The 18,076-nt window shown below is 36.1% G+C and overlaps 1 protein-coding gene and 1 pseudogene across 3 annotated transcripts in view; both read right to left on the bottom strand.

The window, feature by feature from the left end:
* NAALADL2 (N-acetylated alpha-linked acidic dipeptidase like 2) overlaps nucleotides 1-18,076 on the bottom strand; it is a 1,340,010-nt gene that overhangs the window by 1,101,508 nt on the left and 220,426 nt on the right. The gene's annotated exons all lie outside the window — the stretch shown is intronic.
* LOC101681525 lies at nucleotides 12,759-14,121 on the bottom strand (annotated as a pseudogene).

Raw genomic sequence — 18,076 nt, 5'->3', positions numbered from 1 at the left:
ATATAAACATTAAGAGTTTATATACAATTGTAATTTTTTAATTCTGCATTTCCTAATTTTCAAAAAGCTAATCTATCTTTGGATAAAGGTACATGTGCGAAAGCCTTCTGTGGCATCAAAGAAGAACACAGTAGAAGTGTGGTTAGAAAACCGATTCAGAAAATCCAGGTTGTTACGTATTTCCAAATGCTACCTTCACAATAAAGCCTTCCATTTTGCTTCTGGCACCTGTGTGCAGAAACATACTGATGGCTAGAAGGTTTTTGGCTGAGACTGGAGAGCTAATACTATATAGCATTCCTTTTTGCATCACTGTGCCAGGAACATAGTTGGCATGCAGTGTATTTGGGTTGAACAAATGAAAGAATAAATAGTCTACCAAGGAAGTCAGAATGACAAAAATTCTTACTAAATACCTCCTTAATCATAAATGTTGGCTCAGCACTAGAGAATGGGATTTAAGGGGACGTCTCTACCATCTTACCCTAGCCACTTAAATATCAGGTCTTCCTCACGGGTTCCCCTAAAGAATGAAGACTATGACAACATGCTTTAAATTGGCAGCCAGATCAATCTTCAGATTTGTCTTGCTTAGGTATTTTTTTCAACTTTGAGTCAGTTGCTGATATTTAAAACAAAGGCATTTCATGAAATTTGAATGGTGTGCTTCTCTTAAATTAGAAGCCTGGCAACCCCACACCCAGAGTTATTCAAGATAACACAAAGTTACACCCAAAACGCTGTTGCTCCCTTAGGACGGGGCGTCTGTTTCCCAGTTAACTACATCACTCCCCAGTCTCCTGTGCTTAGTGGACTTCACTCGTTTGTTTCCATTCCTGGTTCACTGCAGGCATCTGATTTTTTAAATTCTGCTACACGAACCAGTTATGATAGTGCATCCAAGTCTCAATTTTGGTAATTACTACCAATGCAACCTTGAGCAAGTAATTTATCCTCATGCAGCTTCAATTTCATCACCTATAAAACTGTGAAAGTAATCCCCTGCCATATTATAGGACGGCTGTGAGAAGTAAATGAGATTATACATGAAGAAGCTTTGTAAATGATAAAGGCCACATATACATAAAGTATTATTTTGTTATTAAAGCTCTAATATAAAAAAGTGATCTGTAAAGTGTAACATATTCCTAAACAAAATTTCAAGTCCTGAGATTAATAGGTAGTAAAAGCAACTGCAAATGTTAACAGTGACTTCAATGTACAATTAAAAACCAGTGAATGTTAGAATGCAAGCTGAGAAGACATTATCAAACTCGGGGTTACTGATGTCCAATCCATTTGTGCTAAAGACAGTTTAATCAAATGTAATATTTTTTTAAAATGTCAATTTACATTATTTAAAGATACAGAGCCAGCAGGATAGTTCCATTATTTCCAGGTAGAAAAAAATATTTGCTTTCAGAATAAACTTTAATTTTTTACATTTTAAGCATTTTATGTTTTTACACATAAGTTTTTTTTTTTTTGCCTTTCTTTTTCTTTTTTTTTTTATTTAATTTTAAATTTTTATTTTTTATAAACATATATTTTTATCCCCAGGGGTACAGGTCTGTGAATCACCAGGTTTACACACTACATATAAGTTTTAAACATTTAATGTTGAGTTATAAAAAACTAAGCTTAAAGTAATTTTATGATAAAGGATTATAAAACTAAAATCTAAATATCACTGTTACCTAAAATTTCATGGTAAAACCTTAATCTTAAATGTATTTTTGTATTATTTATTAATATTGGTTTTGTTTCAGTAAAATTCTCCCTTGAATGCATATTCAGTTTTAAACACTGGACCCCTCTATTTCTGAGTAAGCTTTAAAAAAACAATTCTCATTCCTAGCATGTAAGTAAAAATTCCAGTTTCGTGCTTTCCTTCTTGACAGTGCTACATCTCACTCATTGACTTTGTTTCTCTTGTCTAGTAATGGTGTTGTTTATCCAGTTCTGAATCCTTAGAATCTGGTGCTACATATGTTTGGTCTTATGGGGGGGAGGGGTATTACCACACACATTATGCAAAACAACTATGCTGTCATGTATTAATGTATTTCTATGCAACAAATAGATTTCCCTTTGGCCAATTATTTTCATTACTGAATACTGAGGCATTTCATTTACTTAATGGACTTTATTAACTTGATCAAAATTCATTGTTAGAAAGAACCCTTTACTTTCATTTAACAACAAATCTCTTGCACTTTTTTCTTTGGCTCTTTACAGTTTTGGCAAACATGATTTTACCACTCAACAATATGTGATTTTTATATAAAAATGCTTTTCATGTTTTCCATTGTGTACTCTCATATATTTCTATTTGAAGCATCATTAAAAACTGTTAAATAGTAAATACAGTTTGCTATCTTTTTTAGCCATGATAATTACTGTGTATTAAATGTTTATCTTAAATAGGAGCCTTACATAATAAGTCACTGAGTCCTGTCATAACCCTGTGAGATATATATTATAACATTAGTTATATATATTTATATATATATAATATATATATGAAGTTCAGGAAAGGTTGAGTAACTTAATCACTGCCTCACAGCCTGTAAACTAATGGCAGAGACAGGATTACAACCCAAGTCTTTCAGGTTCCAAAGACCCCAAATATTTCTAAATAATAATTTCAACTGAAGCCCCAAATGTTTTCCAAGCAATTATCACTGTCCTCAGGGAGGAATATACTCCCTAAAACTGATAATGGACACAGATCCTTACATAAATAGTAGATGCTGAAAAAAATCTCTCAGGATTTATGAGCCAATTTTGAAGGCAGTATAAATTATGTGAGCTGAGATAAAACCCATAAAGATGACTGCATTCAGTGATTGATATGTGCTATGTCATCATTATTTATAAGTAAGATATATTACAACCTAAATATAAATTTCTTCCATTTGTTTAATCAGAAGCAGAAAGGACTAATTATAAAGAAACTTTTTATATGCTACTTTTTCCAGTCTAGTACAAGCTTACAGTAACAATTTAAATTTCATTTCATAAACTAAATCCAAAAATCATATTTTACTATATTTTCTCTTAGACACATTTTATATATTTTATTTATTCATGAATTTGGAAATAATAATGCTTCACTGAAGGACTTAACATTTTAGTAATAAATACCATTTTAAAGACTAAACTAGTAACTAGTAACATTTCTCAGGAGCACATATTTTGAAAGAGTGCAAAATCTAATCTAAACCCAAGAGCAGGATAAGTGAGATTCATTCTGAAATCCTGGTTCTTCTCCATTTAGTCCTATACATTCCAGTTTAGTGTTTTTCTAAGATTTTATTCATTTATTCATGAGAGACACAGAGAGACAGAGGCAGAGGGAGAAGCAAGCCCCCTGAGGAGCAGGGAGTTCAATGTGGGACTCGATCCCAGGACCTCGGGATCACGACCTGAGTCGAAGGCAGACACCGAACCATCTGAGCACCCAAGGGCCCTGTACATTCCAGTTTAATCCAAAGTTGGCAACCAAGAGAAAATATAAATTTTAGAAATAAATGTCTTTATGCTTCAGTTATATTTACTCATTCATTCATTGAGTCATTCTTTTATATATATCATTTGTTTCCAAAAAATGATTAATAGGTTTTCAATCAGGTTGCTAAAATTAAGAAGTAGTTGCAGAGTTTGAATGTTAAGTTTGTCTCAGCCTACTGGTAGCCAATAGAAAAAGCAAAGGACAAGGATACCTATTTCTATACAGCCATAAATACCTCTCCACCTTGTCATTATTGAAAATATTTCAGATTTTTGTAGCTGCCTAAACATTACATTTTCATGGTTATTGGTGATGACATACAAAACACACATAATAGTTAATGATATACAGGTAATGTTCAAAAGTTATGGAGAACAGCAGTCAACATTAACAACAATAAAAAAGCTGATACAATTGTATTGGTGATAGAAATGTTCTAATTTAACACTGATGGATTAAATTCATTTCTATTTGTTCCAGAATCATATCTGACTCTCAGACAATGCACCCAAACTAAATTATTACACTTGGATTTACAACTACTTAAATATTCTGCATCTGGGTGTTAGCAAATAACTGCTTATTTTTAGTCTTTGTGATGTATTTAGCATATAGTGAACACCATACCAGGGCCTTAGGGGTAAAAAATATAGGGGAATCAAAAGGTAGTTTCTATTAAAAAGTTGTTATGTTATTGGAGAGGTAAGAATACTTGCTTCACCTTGTGTGCTGTTATTAGGAATTAATGTGGTAAGACTGATATGGAAAACAGTACAGAAGTTTCTTAAAAAAAAAAAAAGTCAAATATAGAATTACCACATGATCCAGCAATTCCACTCTGAGTACATACCCAGAAGAATTATAAACAGGGGCTCCAACAGATTTGGAATGTCAATGTTCATGTCAGCAGTATTTATAATAGCCAAAAGTTAGCCTAAATATCTCATTGGATAAACAAAGTGGCATATAGATGCAATGGAGTATTAGTTAAGGCCTTAAAAATTAATGGAACGGGACACCTGGATGGCTCAGTTGGTTAGGCAGCTGCCTTCGGCTCAGGTCATGATCCCAGGGTCCTGGGATCGAGTCCCACATCAGGCTCCTTGCTCAGCAGAGAGCCTGCTTCTCCCTCTGCCTCTGCCTGCCTCTCTGTCTGCCTGTGCTCGCTCGCTCTCTCTCCCTCTGTCTCTGACAAATAAATAAAATCTTTAAAAAAAAAAATTAATGGAACACCCACGCATGGTAAAACATGGTTACAATTTGAAGGCTGTATGTTAAGTGAAATAATGGGCAAATGTTTTATGATTACACTTATATAAAGGGACCTAGAGCAAATTCATTGAAAATAGAATGGTGCCTGCTGGAATATGGGAGAGGAAGGATTAGGGAATTATTGTTTAAGGAATACAGAACTTCAGTTCTGAAAAAGGAAAGCTTTGGAGTTGGATAGTAGTGATGGCTGAACAATGTCAATGTATTTAATCCCTCTGAACTGTACACCTAACCTTAGTTAAAATGACAAATTTAGGTCATATATTACTACAATTAAAAAATACTTGGGGCACCTGGGTAACTCAGCCAGTTAAGCAGCTGGCACTTCATTTCAGCTCAGGTCATAGGGTCCTGGGATGGAGCTCTGTGCTGGGCTCTGTGCTCAGAGAAGAGTCTCTTGAGGATTCTCTCTCTCCCTCCCCACCACACTGTAAAATAAGTCTAAAAAAAGAAAGGAAAAGAAAAAGAAAACTTGGTTCATTCTTGATTTTTTTTTTTTTTGCTTATATGGATTTTCATTTGTCATTCCCTAGCTTTGAAAGTATCACCTAGTTTTGAATGTGTTCCTTCTGACAAAACAGAAAGCCAAATAAAAGAGGAAGTTCCTATCTTCTATTTCCTATTACATTTATATTTCTATTGCACACTACCCCCTAACCAAATACAGCTGTGGTTCTCAAACCTGACCTATTTAAAAAGCAGAATCCACAGCCACACCAGAACCAAAGAATCAGAAGCTAAGAATTGTGCTCAATAATTTCTTTTTAAACTCCCCAGTAATTCTCATTATAAACCTCAATAAGAACCACTTCAGTATTTTAGTATTTTATTCGGTGTGTATCTCAGCTGAATACTGACAGATAAACTGATTTTCCAGGGCTGTTGAAAGACCACATTCTAATTCTTTCATTAAGAAATACACACATTTAGGAATAGGGAAAACTTCTAAGATTCCTTTCCATACTGAGTAATATAATATGAAAGATTGCACTTTCATCCCCTATCTAGACTCTTGTGGTTCACAAAAAGAAATAATATATTCACTCTATACCTAAGGCCTTTATAAGAACAGCATGGCTCCAGAAAGTCTAATAATCTCCACTGATCCATAAAATTTGATGGCAATATCATTATAAATCCATCCTAAACTGTAATTCCCTATAATATATGCATAAATTATATATTCCAGTCATAGTGTATAAGGTTGAAATTCTTAGGCTGATATAAGAAAATACACCTATTTAATGTATGATGGCCTTGCTAGAAAATACATTTACATCGACCCAGTATCTTCTTTCATGTGGAAGAAAAAAATCTTATAAAAAACAAATTATCTTTAGAAGTTCTAGAGTACATTAGAAAACTGTCTAAGGGGAAAATATTACTAATTACATGAGCATAGACCCTGTGGTTTCTTCTCCTCCAAACCCATTTTTCACATAAACATCAAATACATTTTCTTAATACACAACCCTAAGTCAGTCTTGTAACTGAAACAGCATAAACAAAGGGTGCCAATTCTTCAGGTAACTGTTAAAGATTCAACTCCTTAGTCTAGCATTTAAGTTCACTGAAGTTTGATCACAAACATTTTAGGGACTGCCACGATTATACCGTATGTCAGTTGTTTGTTATAACAAAGACATAATTACAAGACACCAAAGAAATATAGATGGGTTGCATTCTCTACTTATTCCTTCATTTATATGATACCCAGTAATGCCCAGATTTCCTTTGTACTCTTTCTGCCTGCTGCCTGATGTTGGGTTCTGTACACGCATGAACTTGGCTGCAGAGCTAGAGCTGTTCTCAGTAATGAGAGAATGAGCAAGGACTGCCCTTGCTGTATAGCCCAGGCTTTGAGAGCCTGCCAGGGTGCAAGAGAAGGCTTTCTATCCTTCTGTTGCTTCCCCCATGGCAGACAAAGGGTCGATTCTGCATCCAGTTATAACTATTTTTTTTAAGATTTCATTTATTTATTTGACAGAAAGAGAGAGAGAGATCACAAGCAGGCAGAGAGGCAGGAAGAGGAGAGGGGGAAGCAGGCTCCCTGCTGAGCAGGAATCCCTAAGTGGGTTAGATCCCAAGACTCTGAGATCATGACCTGAGCCAAACACAGAGGCTTAACCCACTGAGCCCCTCAGTTATAACTCTTATCTGAGGTCTCCTGCCATATCTTTTAGAAATGTAATATCTGAACAATCTTAAAAGCAAGCATAATTTGGGGCACCTGGGTCAGGTGTTTAAGTGTCTTCCTTTGGCTGAGGTCATGATCTCCAAGTCCTAGGATCAAGCCCCATGCTGGGCTCCCTGCTTGCTGGCGAGTCTACTTCTTCCTCTGCTTCTGCCCAGGACTTATTCTCCCACACATGTGTGCTCTCTCTCTCAAACAAATAAAATCTTTAAAAAAATAAATGAAGCAAACATAATTATTAAACCAAGAGTACTTTCAATGGAGTTTACATATGACATTTGTTCTGCTGACATTTTGCAGATGTGCAGCTTATCTTTCAAAGGAGCCACAAATATCTTAGCACACCTTGCTTAAACAGACAATAATCATAGTTTTAAAAATCATATCTGTAATCCATAAGAGAAAAATTATATAGAGTCTCAGGCTCCAGTTGGGAGATATTCCTGAGGTTGCGCACAATATCAACAAAACTTCCTCACAATTGTTCATATTATTCTTGTTGAGCTCTAGTAATTGCAGTCTGTGTTTTAGACTTATACTTTCCCAGCTGCATATTTAAATTCACTCTCCATTTTCTACCTGACCCTTCATTGCATTCTCTACCTAGTGATATGCTCCTTTCTTTGAAGATCTTCCTCAGTTTCTCCCACTATGTGGTGATTTCCTAAACCCTTCCTACTGGAAATGAGCTCCCGCTTCTTTGAATTCTCATTGCATTTGATCTATCCTCTCTTTGAGTCAAATAAACATTCTTGCACCAAAGATGTTTGAATACAGATTTAATACCCTTTGTCAGATTATAAACTGAGAGCAGAAATACTGTATCATTTATCTTTCATTAACCCATACCAATATCTCAATGTCAGCCAATTTACCAACTAAGAAGCTACTCTTAAGATGATTTTAGGTAAATTTTTGGTTAAAAATAGCACAAAACTAAAAAATGGGCAGAAGATGTGAACAAACACTTCATACAGATGGCCCTACAGACACATGAAAGGAAACTCAATAATCATCAGGGAAATGCAAGTCAAAACCACAAGGAGATATCACCTCATTCTTGCCAGAATAACTAAAGTCAACAAGGTAAGAAACTACAGGTGTTGCCAGGGATGTGGAGAAATTGAAACCCTTTTCTTGCACTGTTAGTAGGAATAAAAATTGGTGCAGCCACTCTGGAAAACAGTATGGAAGTTCCTCAAAACCTATCTATGATCAAGTAATTGTACTACTTGGTATTTATCCCAAAACTACAAAAGCATGAATTCAAAGGGATACACCCACCCCTACATTTACTGAAGGATTATTTATAACAGCCAAATTATGGAAGCAGCTCAGTGTCCATTGAATACTGAATAAAGATGTGATATATATAAATATTAATATTAAATATAAATATTAAGTATACATAATGGAGTATTACTGAGCCATAAAAGGGAATGAAATCTTGCCACTTGCAACAATGTGGGTGGAGCTAGACAGTATAATGATAAGCAAAATAAGTCAGAGAAAGCCAAATACCTTGTGATGGCACTCATATGTGGAATTTAGCAAACAAAAATAAGGGAAAAAAAAAAAAAGAAACCAAGAAACAGACTCTGAACTGTGGGAAACAAACTGATGGTTAACCAGAGGGGAAGTGGGGAGGGGGAAGGCTGAAATAGGTGAAAGGGTTTAAAGAGTACACTTATGATGAAAAAATAATACAACAAAAAAAAATAATAAAGTTAACTTTTCCTGGAAAAAAAAGATCTAAAATACCCATAGTGGCAGTCAGCTTTTGGATTTTAATACTATGTACTGTGCTACTTGAGAATCAACTATAAATTTTATTTTATGTATATTTTATAGTGTCTAATACATAAGTTATTCCATTAATGCTAACTAAAATATAGAAGACTAAAAATAGCACAACACTGTACCATGAATGAATATGGTGGTAACTGATACATTTTGATTAACTGAGCTAAGGGAAACGCCTCCTATCTATAACAATACATATAGAATCTTTTCAACTCCATCCTTTTTGATATATTCTTTATTATGTATTCCCCTTGTTTTAACTACTGTTAGGTTCAAGGCTTATAATCATCAGGTCTCTTGTGACTTCATTGATCTACCTAAAAAGCAGTAGGACACTGCAACCCTTAGATAGCAAGCACTTGGAATTGACTTATTTTATCATACTTGATAACAGTATCTCTGAAAGCAGTACACAATAAAATTAAATCACAGAAAATTTAGAAATCATAGCAAGTTTCTATCATAGAAAATTTCTATATACTTCAAAGTCAACATTTCATGGTCATTGTTCTCCCCTTCTTCAAACTATTCCTCATCTAGAATTATCTTATCTGTTTACTTGTATGTTTTCTCTTTTCAACAACATGTACTCAGCCATCCCACTGCCACTAAGAATAGTTTGTGAGCAGGGAATCTACAACCTGAGCTAAAAACAGTGTCTATACATAACCGTTGTGTAAATCTTGAATGAGGGTATAGTAGTATTAAAACTTTCTTAAAATTGTATTTTAAAGACAATGAAATGCTATTTTTACCCTGGAGTCATAATATGCTTTTTTTTTTTAATTGAAAAAATCCAGACAATAAGCAATCTGACAATGGTTCCTAACCCAGGGAAGAGGAGGAGAAAACAAGGAGCTTTTATAGTACACACTACAGGTGGTCTGAATTTAGAGAGTCTAAACTGTGGGTTGGTGTGCTATGTGTCAGCATGCATTTTTAATAACTCTTTGAGTGATTTGTTTTCAGAATTCAATCCCAGAGCCCAAGCTCTCAAGAGCTGAAGGTCTTCCTCTATTCAGTGAATCACCCCCAGTCTTTTAATCTCCCTCCAGCAGCAAGCAATGCCAGGCCACCATAATTGACTTGCCTATGTCTCACTCATATGGAAAGTACAGCATATACAGTCACAGACATTGAAAAAGCAAAAGCCAAGAGTGCCAGACACACTGGCTAGATTATCTTTCTAGACCATGGATCTGTTGGGTTTTACCTGCTTAAAGATATTACAGATGACAGGTTACTACTCCCCCAAACACGTTGTACTAGGTCTCCTTGGTACCACATAATACCTTAAAGAGTTGGAGATCTCTTGAACCCCTCTCCTCTGAACCAGTGCTAAAAAGGGACCAGTTGTGTTTTTTTTTTTTTTCTAACTTGGTGCCCTGCCTGGCACATATGTCTACTTGAGAGGCAGTTAAGCGTTGGGACTTAGAACAGGGGTTTAGCAGACAAATTGTTAGGATTTTCTGATGGGTACCCAAGATTAAGAAGAGTTTCACAGCCTTTGACATTTCTAGACTAAATCAAGCTATATGCCAACCTCTCCTTCCCCAATACATTTTTAAAGAGTTCCAAGTAGCAAGCCAACCTTAAAAAAAGGTTGCAAAATGACATTTTTTTAATTTTTTTATTTTTTTAGGTTTTATTTTATTTTATTTTATTTTTTTAAGATTTTAATATAATTTTTATTTTTTATAAACATATATTTTTATCCCCAGGGGTACAGGTCTGTGAAACACCAGGTTTACACACTTCACAGCACTCACCAAAACACATACCCTCCCCCCAATGTCTTTAAGAACAAAGTACATATGCCTCAGGACCTCTGAACACCAGTTGCCTAACATGATTTCAAGATGAAGAAATGATGCAAATTTTTCAATAAAAAATTGTTTAAGTATTTTTTTTTAGATGTTAGATGTCAAATTATGATTTTTATATTCCATTGCATATAAATAATGACAATAGTAACAGGAAATTATGTTCTTTGCAAAAATAAGACACAAAAAATTTAGATGTGAATTTTAAAGTATACAAGAAAGTACATAGTTTTTCAAATTATTTTATAAGAACCATGTGTCCCCCTGGGTCCTAGTTAGAGTTCCCTTTTCAATGTAGGATATGGAAAGCTCCATCCTATTAAAGAGCTCTCTAGAAACTTATGCATGTGAACAAAGTTAAATTATTAGAATTATCCAAAATTAGTTTCTATTGTGAGCTTCACAACCTTAATTTAGCTAACAAGATTACTGATAAAGAATTTTAACTAGCCAAAGGAGCACCAAAAATGTTCAAAGCTAACTGAAGCACCTGGATGGGTCAGTCAGTTAAGTGGCCTACTCTTGATTTCAGATCAGGTCATGATCTCAGGGTCCCCAGATGGAGCCCTGGTTGAGCTCTACCCTCAGCAGGGGGTCTGCCTGAAATTCTCTCCTTCTGTCCCCACTTCAAGTAATTTGTTTAATTTCCAAAGCTGATCAAGTCAAAGGTGTTAGGTCAGAAAAGGAATGTTAGAAAGTTACAGGAAGGAGATGAGAGCAATCATAAGTGCAAAAATGAGAGCAATTTGGAGCCCTTAAAAGAAAGGGCAAATAATTCTATCTAAATAGTCCAGTGAGACAAAGTGTATTAAAGCAGAGGGCAAAAACAGGTATTTGTATTAATATAAACTCTAAAAACTCCAAACAAAAGAACATATTTAATAAAGCAAAAAATAAGAAGTGTACTTTTTTATTGAGGACAAATTAAAGCATCCTCCCTAAACATTTATTGGAAAAATGCACTCAAGCAGAATAATTCCTTCACCAATATTTGAGTCCTGTGTTAATATGCAAATGCATATTACACTTTTATCAAGTCTATGATCAGATGTTCTTCACAGTCACCTTAATTATGTTTATACTGTTGATAAATATGTTTAAGCCTGATCTTCCTCCTGTAATTTCTCCTAGTGTCATGGTTATATTTCAGTTAATGTCAGTTTTTGTGTGAAAAACACTCCTGACCCTCTTCTCTTATCCATGACTCAATTCCAGCCTCAGCTCAGACGCATCACTCTGTTTAGTCTTTGTTAACAACCCCAGAGTTAGGGTACTTCGTTCTACAGCTCCCTATATGAACTATTATATTAACAATGAAGTACTGTGTTAGGAAACTGCTCTTTACTAAATTCTTTAACAGAAAAAATTTGTTTTTTTCTTTATTTCCATGGTTTACCAAAGAACCTGATATAAACTAGACACTCTGTTGTTACCTACTGCAAGAAGCCCATACAGAAAAATCCTAAAATCTTGCCACTGTGGTTAAAATAATGCACTAAGGGGGAGGGGGGTGGCTCAGTGCGTTGTGTCTGCTTTCAGCTCAGGTCATGACTCCAGAGTCCTGCTCAGTGGGGAGCCTGCTCCCCCCTCTCCCTCTATCCCTTCCTGCTGCTCATGCTTTCTCTCTCTCAAATAAATAAAATCTTTAGGAAAAAAATAATGCACTAAGCTCACATTGCACACTGAATAAGCAAAACCACAGCAAATATTTTTATATAGATTTCATCTACATGGCAATAAAAAGCGACTGTTTGAAGGTATGAAATTCAATCAACCTGTTAGGATTTTATTTGAAAACAGGACTTTTAATATGTTACTGATACTTATTTTCTTGTTTAAAAATATGACCAATTTGAAGGTTTAGTAATTTAAGAATTTATTACCTTTTTATTTCTTACACACTGCTCAAAAGAATCACTAAGATCAAGCATCCTTAAATTCAAAAGATTACTGATATTTGGGAATGTATATAAAACAATTTGCAATAAGGACATCATTGCAACTATGATTTGAAAAAAATAGCATTATCAGAAGAAATCAATATTCAGTTTTATTAAATCTTGAAATACATATGCATATATGTATATGTGTGCATGTGTATATTCCTAGAAATCAAAACTGAGACAAAGTTGAATAGTAATCTTTTTTTAAAATTTCATCTTTCTTTTTATTCTCAAAATATGGGAATACAAAAGTCCTAGGGGTATTGGACTGTGATGGCCCTTACGGGGGGCTCTCCTGCTTTGGAGGAGTCAGAACTGAGTCCCCAGGAATGTGAATGCATTACATCAGAAGGACAGCAGTAGCTACTGTGCCAAGTTCAACAGCCCAAGTCACACCCCCGCCATAGACACAGCAAGGGCTGGGCTCTAGCTCCTGAAGAAGGAGGTAGGGAACTGATAAATGATTTGAGGTAACGATAAAAAATGCCTGTGCAGAATGGTCTGGTGGGAGAAATGGTGAAGGTGAAGGACAGGGATCTTCCTCTCCTTTCTCCTACTACTGAAGGGCAGAGGCACGTGACCCCCAGCAAGGGACCAAAGTAGACAGCAGCTACTTGGATCCCATTAGGGAAAGGCCAGATCACTCCAGCTCACAGGCTTTGGCAGGTGGTGGGATACTGGCCATAAGAACAGAGACCAACTGTTCCAACTTTTCTGCAGCTTGTCTTCCAGCCTCCAGTACTTCCTCATGATTGGCCTTCTCCTTGGTTTCATAATCCAAGACGACTTTGTTAGTGATGAGGGAGAAGCCAAAGACTCAAAGTCCACAGTGCCTTGCAACTATAACTTCTGGAACTATGCTCATGCCAACAGCACCTGCCCCCAGCTTCTGCAGCAGCCAACACTCTGCCACAGTCTCAAAGGAGGGGCCTGCCAGCATCACATAGGTGCCTTCCTTTAGCTCTCTCTGCTCCCCCATCTGTTTCCAGGCACTGTGAGCCTTCTGCCTCATATCCCGGTCATAGGCATTGGACATGGCAGGGAAACGAAGTCCAAACCTTTCATCATTGGTCCCCATAAGAGGATTCACACCACTGAAGCCAGGTAAGTTGAGGTGATCACGGATCAGCATGATATCTCCAACCTCAAACTCAGGGTTGAGTCCTCCAGCTGCATTGGTGACCACTAGCGTGTCCACACCCATAAGGTAGAAGACCCTCACTGGGAATGTCACCTTCCAGATCGAGTAGCCTTCGTACATGTGGAATCTGCCCTGCATCACCACACAGGCCTTGCCATTCAGGAATCCAAACACCAGTTGACCAGCGTGACCTGGTACTGTACTTTGTGGAAAGTTTGGAATCTTGCTGTAGTCAAAGCTTTGGGTCTCCGTTAATTTATTGGCCAGATTCCCTAGCCCATAGCCACAGATAATCGCCACTTGAGGTCGGTGCTTGGTTTAGCACAGAAGCCATTTACTCGTTTCCTGATAATCATCATACATAAATCGCTTCTTCATGGCGCCACCGCCGCCGCCCTGTGGAAGAGACCGCCCTTGGCCTCTCCATGCAGTCCGCTGAGCTGCTCCACGTAGCGCTGAGCTGTAGCGCTGAGCTGTACCGGCCCAAATAGTAATCTTTTTATTAAAAAATTTGAGAGGGAGAGAGGGAGTCCACCAGCAGGTGGGGAAGGAGCAGAGGGAGACAGAATCTCAAGACGTCTCTGCACTGAGCATAGAGCCCATCCAGGTGCTCAATCCCACAACCCTGAGGATCACAGTGTGAGCCCAAAACAAGAGTCTGACACTTAACTGACTACACCACCCAGGTGCATCAGTAGTTCTCTATTTTTAACATAGTAGATTGTGAACATTTCCTGTCAAACTAATCTTATAAAATATTTGTAAAAGTTTTCTAATGCCCAACATATGGATGTGCTATAAATTAACTGTTCCATTATACTTGGATATTCTTCAAATATATTTTTCAATGAACATTATAAATTGTGTATTTTCTGATTAGGTTAAGAGAAAAAATTTTAAACTACTTGGGTTTTATTTTTTTCTCCCCCTCCCGTATTTTATGTATGTGACATCATGCTTTATATCTTTTTATTTTGTAAACCTCTTGACCAATTTTTTCTTAAGATTTTTATTTATATGACAAAGAGAGAGAGAGAGTGAGAGAGACAGCACAAGCAGGGGGAGCAGCAGGGAGAAGGAGAAAAAGGCTGCCCGCAGAGCAGAGCGCCCAATGTGGGTCTGGATGCCAGGACCCCGGGATCATGACCTGAGCCAAAGGCAAATGCTTAACAGGCTGAGCCACTCAGGTGCCCTGCTGATTTTTATACATACAGTTTATTTCACTACTTTTGTGCTTTAACCTTCATACTGGTTGTATACGTGATTAAGCTACTATTATGTTTGTATGTACAGTGAAGTTTTTTCTTAATTTTCTTATTCCTGATTAATCTCTTTTCTTTCCAAACAGTTTCCCTTAAGTTTTCTTGTAAGGCTGGTTTAGTGGTGATAAATACTCTATCCCAAAAGGTTGTCATTCAAAGTTAGAGACAGAGTTTCTCAAACAAAAGTTAAAGTAGTTCACCACTGAATTGGAGCCTTTAAAATTAAAACAGAATAGTTTCTTTTTTTTTTTTTTTAAAGATTTTATTTATTTATTTGACAGAGAGAGAGATCACAGTAGACAGAGAGGCAGGCAGAGAGAGAGAGAGAGGGAAGCAGGCTCCCTGCTGAGCAGAGAGCCCGATGCAGGACTCGATCCTAGGACCCTGAGATCATGACCTGAGCCGAAGGCAGCGGCTTAACCCACTGAGCCACCCAGGTGCCCAAAACAGAATAGTTTCAAGATAAAAAAGTAACACTTGCATTTTAATATCTTGCTGTTTTCAGTGACAATATTTACATTATAGACAGTAAGAGGAAAGATCCTAAGATTTTGCCATTACATCACAGAAACTTATGGCAATAGCGTTCTGAGGATACTATCTAGATCATTCTATCTATGATTATTTACTTCTTCAGATCCCACATAAAAATACCATCAACATTTAGGAAGTATAACATTTACTAAAGAGACTGCAAAAATATAATATTCCTTGGTATACACAACATCAATGTGCACATCAAATTCTAACAGTGTTTCAAATAAACTACTGAATTTCAAATAATCCATTTAATTTAAAAGAACCTTACTTAATAACTTCTAAAATAAGGAGATAGCCCCCCCCCAAAAAAATGCTTGATAACTAGGCATTTTCAAAGCCACAGAAGAAGTATGATATTTGCCTTTTAGAGCGTGCACTCGAGGTAACTATCACTCAGAAATTAACAGTTCAGGCTGTGGCATGGGATCCACGTAATCCAATCCACGTGATGCCAATGATTTTATTTCTGATCTTCAAAGTTCTCGTGAAGTGAAACCTACACTGGACATAGAATCAGAGACTCTTTAACATAAAATATAGAAATTTAAGTGTTTACATGTTCAAAATGTTACTGAAATTTGGGACTACACATAAAATATGCAGCAAAGTCATTTTTGTCAATAGTGTTTAAAATCGTATCAACAGGGGAAATCAAGTCTAATTTTATAAAATACTGATAAGAACCTGTAGTGATTATAATCCCAAATAAAAACATAAAATAACACTGAAATTCTCCAACATCTTGAAACATTGTAAATACTGTCAAATTTAAGTTGATAGCACATCAAGAAAAATGGTAAAATTGTAATGAGTAAAAAGAAAAACTAATCATATATAAAGATTTATTTCTAATAATTAAAAAGTGAAGAGCACAACAACTTTTCTACTTATTTTTCATTTTCTACTTATTGGCCCAGGTTGGCCTATTATCCCACAGACCAAAGGAAATAACTGCCACTAGAAAGAGAAGATGAGGGGCGCCTGGGTGGCTCAGTGGGTTAAGCCGCTGCCTTCGGCTCAGGTCATGATCTCAGGGTCCTGGGATCGAGTCCCGCATCGGGCTCTCTGCTCAGCAGGGAGCCTGCTTCCCTCTCTCTCTCTTTGCCTGTCTCTCCATCTACTTGTGATTTCTCTCTGTCAAATAAATAAATAAAATCTTTAAAAAAAAAAAAAAAAGAAAGAGAAGATGAAAGCCTTGCACTCTGCAGTTATGATGTGAAAATTAACATGACTACCATCCACAAGTAAATCATGAAATATTACAAGTATATCTGAGAGCAAAGCATATTCAATAGTGGATTTCTTTATACAAAATACAAAGATTAAATTGAATAGAAGTTGTATTTTTAACATACTGGCACTTGGGCCCAAATCCTGTCAACCAACATTATTACTATGCACAACAGAAGAGTCTACAACCCTGCTCTCATACTCAGAAGGTATTTTAAAAACTGGGCAGAAATTTGACACAAAATGTGTGGGTCGAGGTTTAATATACAGCTGTCAGGTAGAACAGGATCTTCTGAGACTATAATCTATGTATGACTAAAAAAAATTTCAAAGGAATGAAGAGGACAGGAAAGAACACTACCATCCTGATGCCTTCCATAACAGGTCATAGAAACTAGAAAGACCCATTCTTAAAACTCAACAGCTAAAATGCTACATATTGAGTTTGTAACTTGAAAGCTTTAAATAATCTGTAAATAAATATTTGTTGACACCAGAAAAAGAAGTCCAAATCTTTATATACATTATTTAACCTAATCTCTCAGCAACTTAATTTAGTACTACTACTTGCATATTACAGGGAAAGAAATCCATAGCCCAAGTTATTAGGCAATTTATCCAAAATCATGTAAGTAGAGTCAAGTACAGATCATTCTCACTCCAAATTTATGCTTTTGTAGTACACCCTACTGTCCACCATATGGAAAAGCATGCACTTGGCCAGACTATTTATTTAATGATAAATGATGACCAGAAGCCTCAAAGGAAATTCTTCTCTGGTGTGTAAAGCATTAGGATTCAGTAGCCAATCAACTTACATCAAACCTTACAACTCTAGATTTTCACTGAGGAAACCCTGACTTCTCAGGGTACGGCAGCTGGTCCCAAAGTAATTTGCCTCTAAAAGGAAGTAGTCTATTACCTTGCCTTAAATAATGCAGCATTCAGTTATTACTTCCTGCCAGAGTGACAGTTTAAGCACAAGGCATTAAAAAACTGTTTTCTCCTCTTCTAGCTGTCTGTTATTTATTGCCTCATACACTACTTGTCTGGAAGTGATGGATAAATATTTGAAGGGAAGGATGCATCATTCTGGATGCTCCATGAAATTCAGGATGGATAAAAGTCAATGTTTAAGACTCATCTATTTTTAGATTTCTTCCTATAATAAGGTAAAAACAAGCTTTAAGTGTTGTAAAAGACTCTTCTAATAAAAACAAAACTTGGCTTTACCAGTTTCTGTACGAATTTTTAAAGAATAGTTCCTATTCCACTATTTAAAGGCATTTAAGTCTTGTGAAAAATAGTGTGTCTGAAACAACTAGGTTGTCTTTGACAAGATATTAAGATTGAC

The sequence above is a fragment of the Mustela putorius genome, unplaced genomic scaffold (genome assembly GCF_011764305.1).
Source record: "Mustela putorius furo isolate JIRA1106 unplaced genomic scaffold, ASM1176430v1.1 tig00003834_pilon_pilon_pilon, whole genome shotgun sequence".
In the NCBI taxonomy this organism is placed as follows: domain Eukaryota; kingdom Metazoa; phylum Chordata; class Mammalia; order Carnivora; family Mustelidae; genus Mustela; species Mustela putorius.
This window is presented reverse-complemented; position numbering and strand designations above follow the sequence as displayed.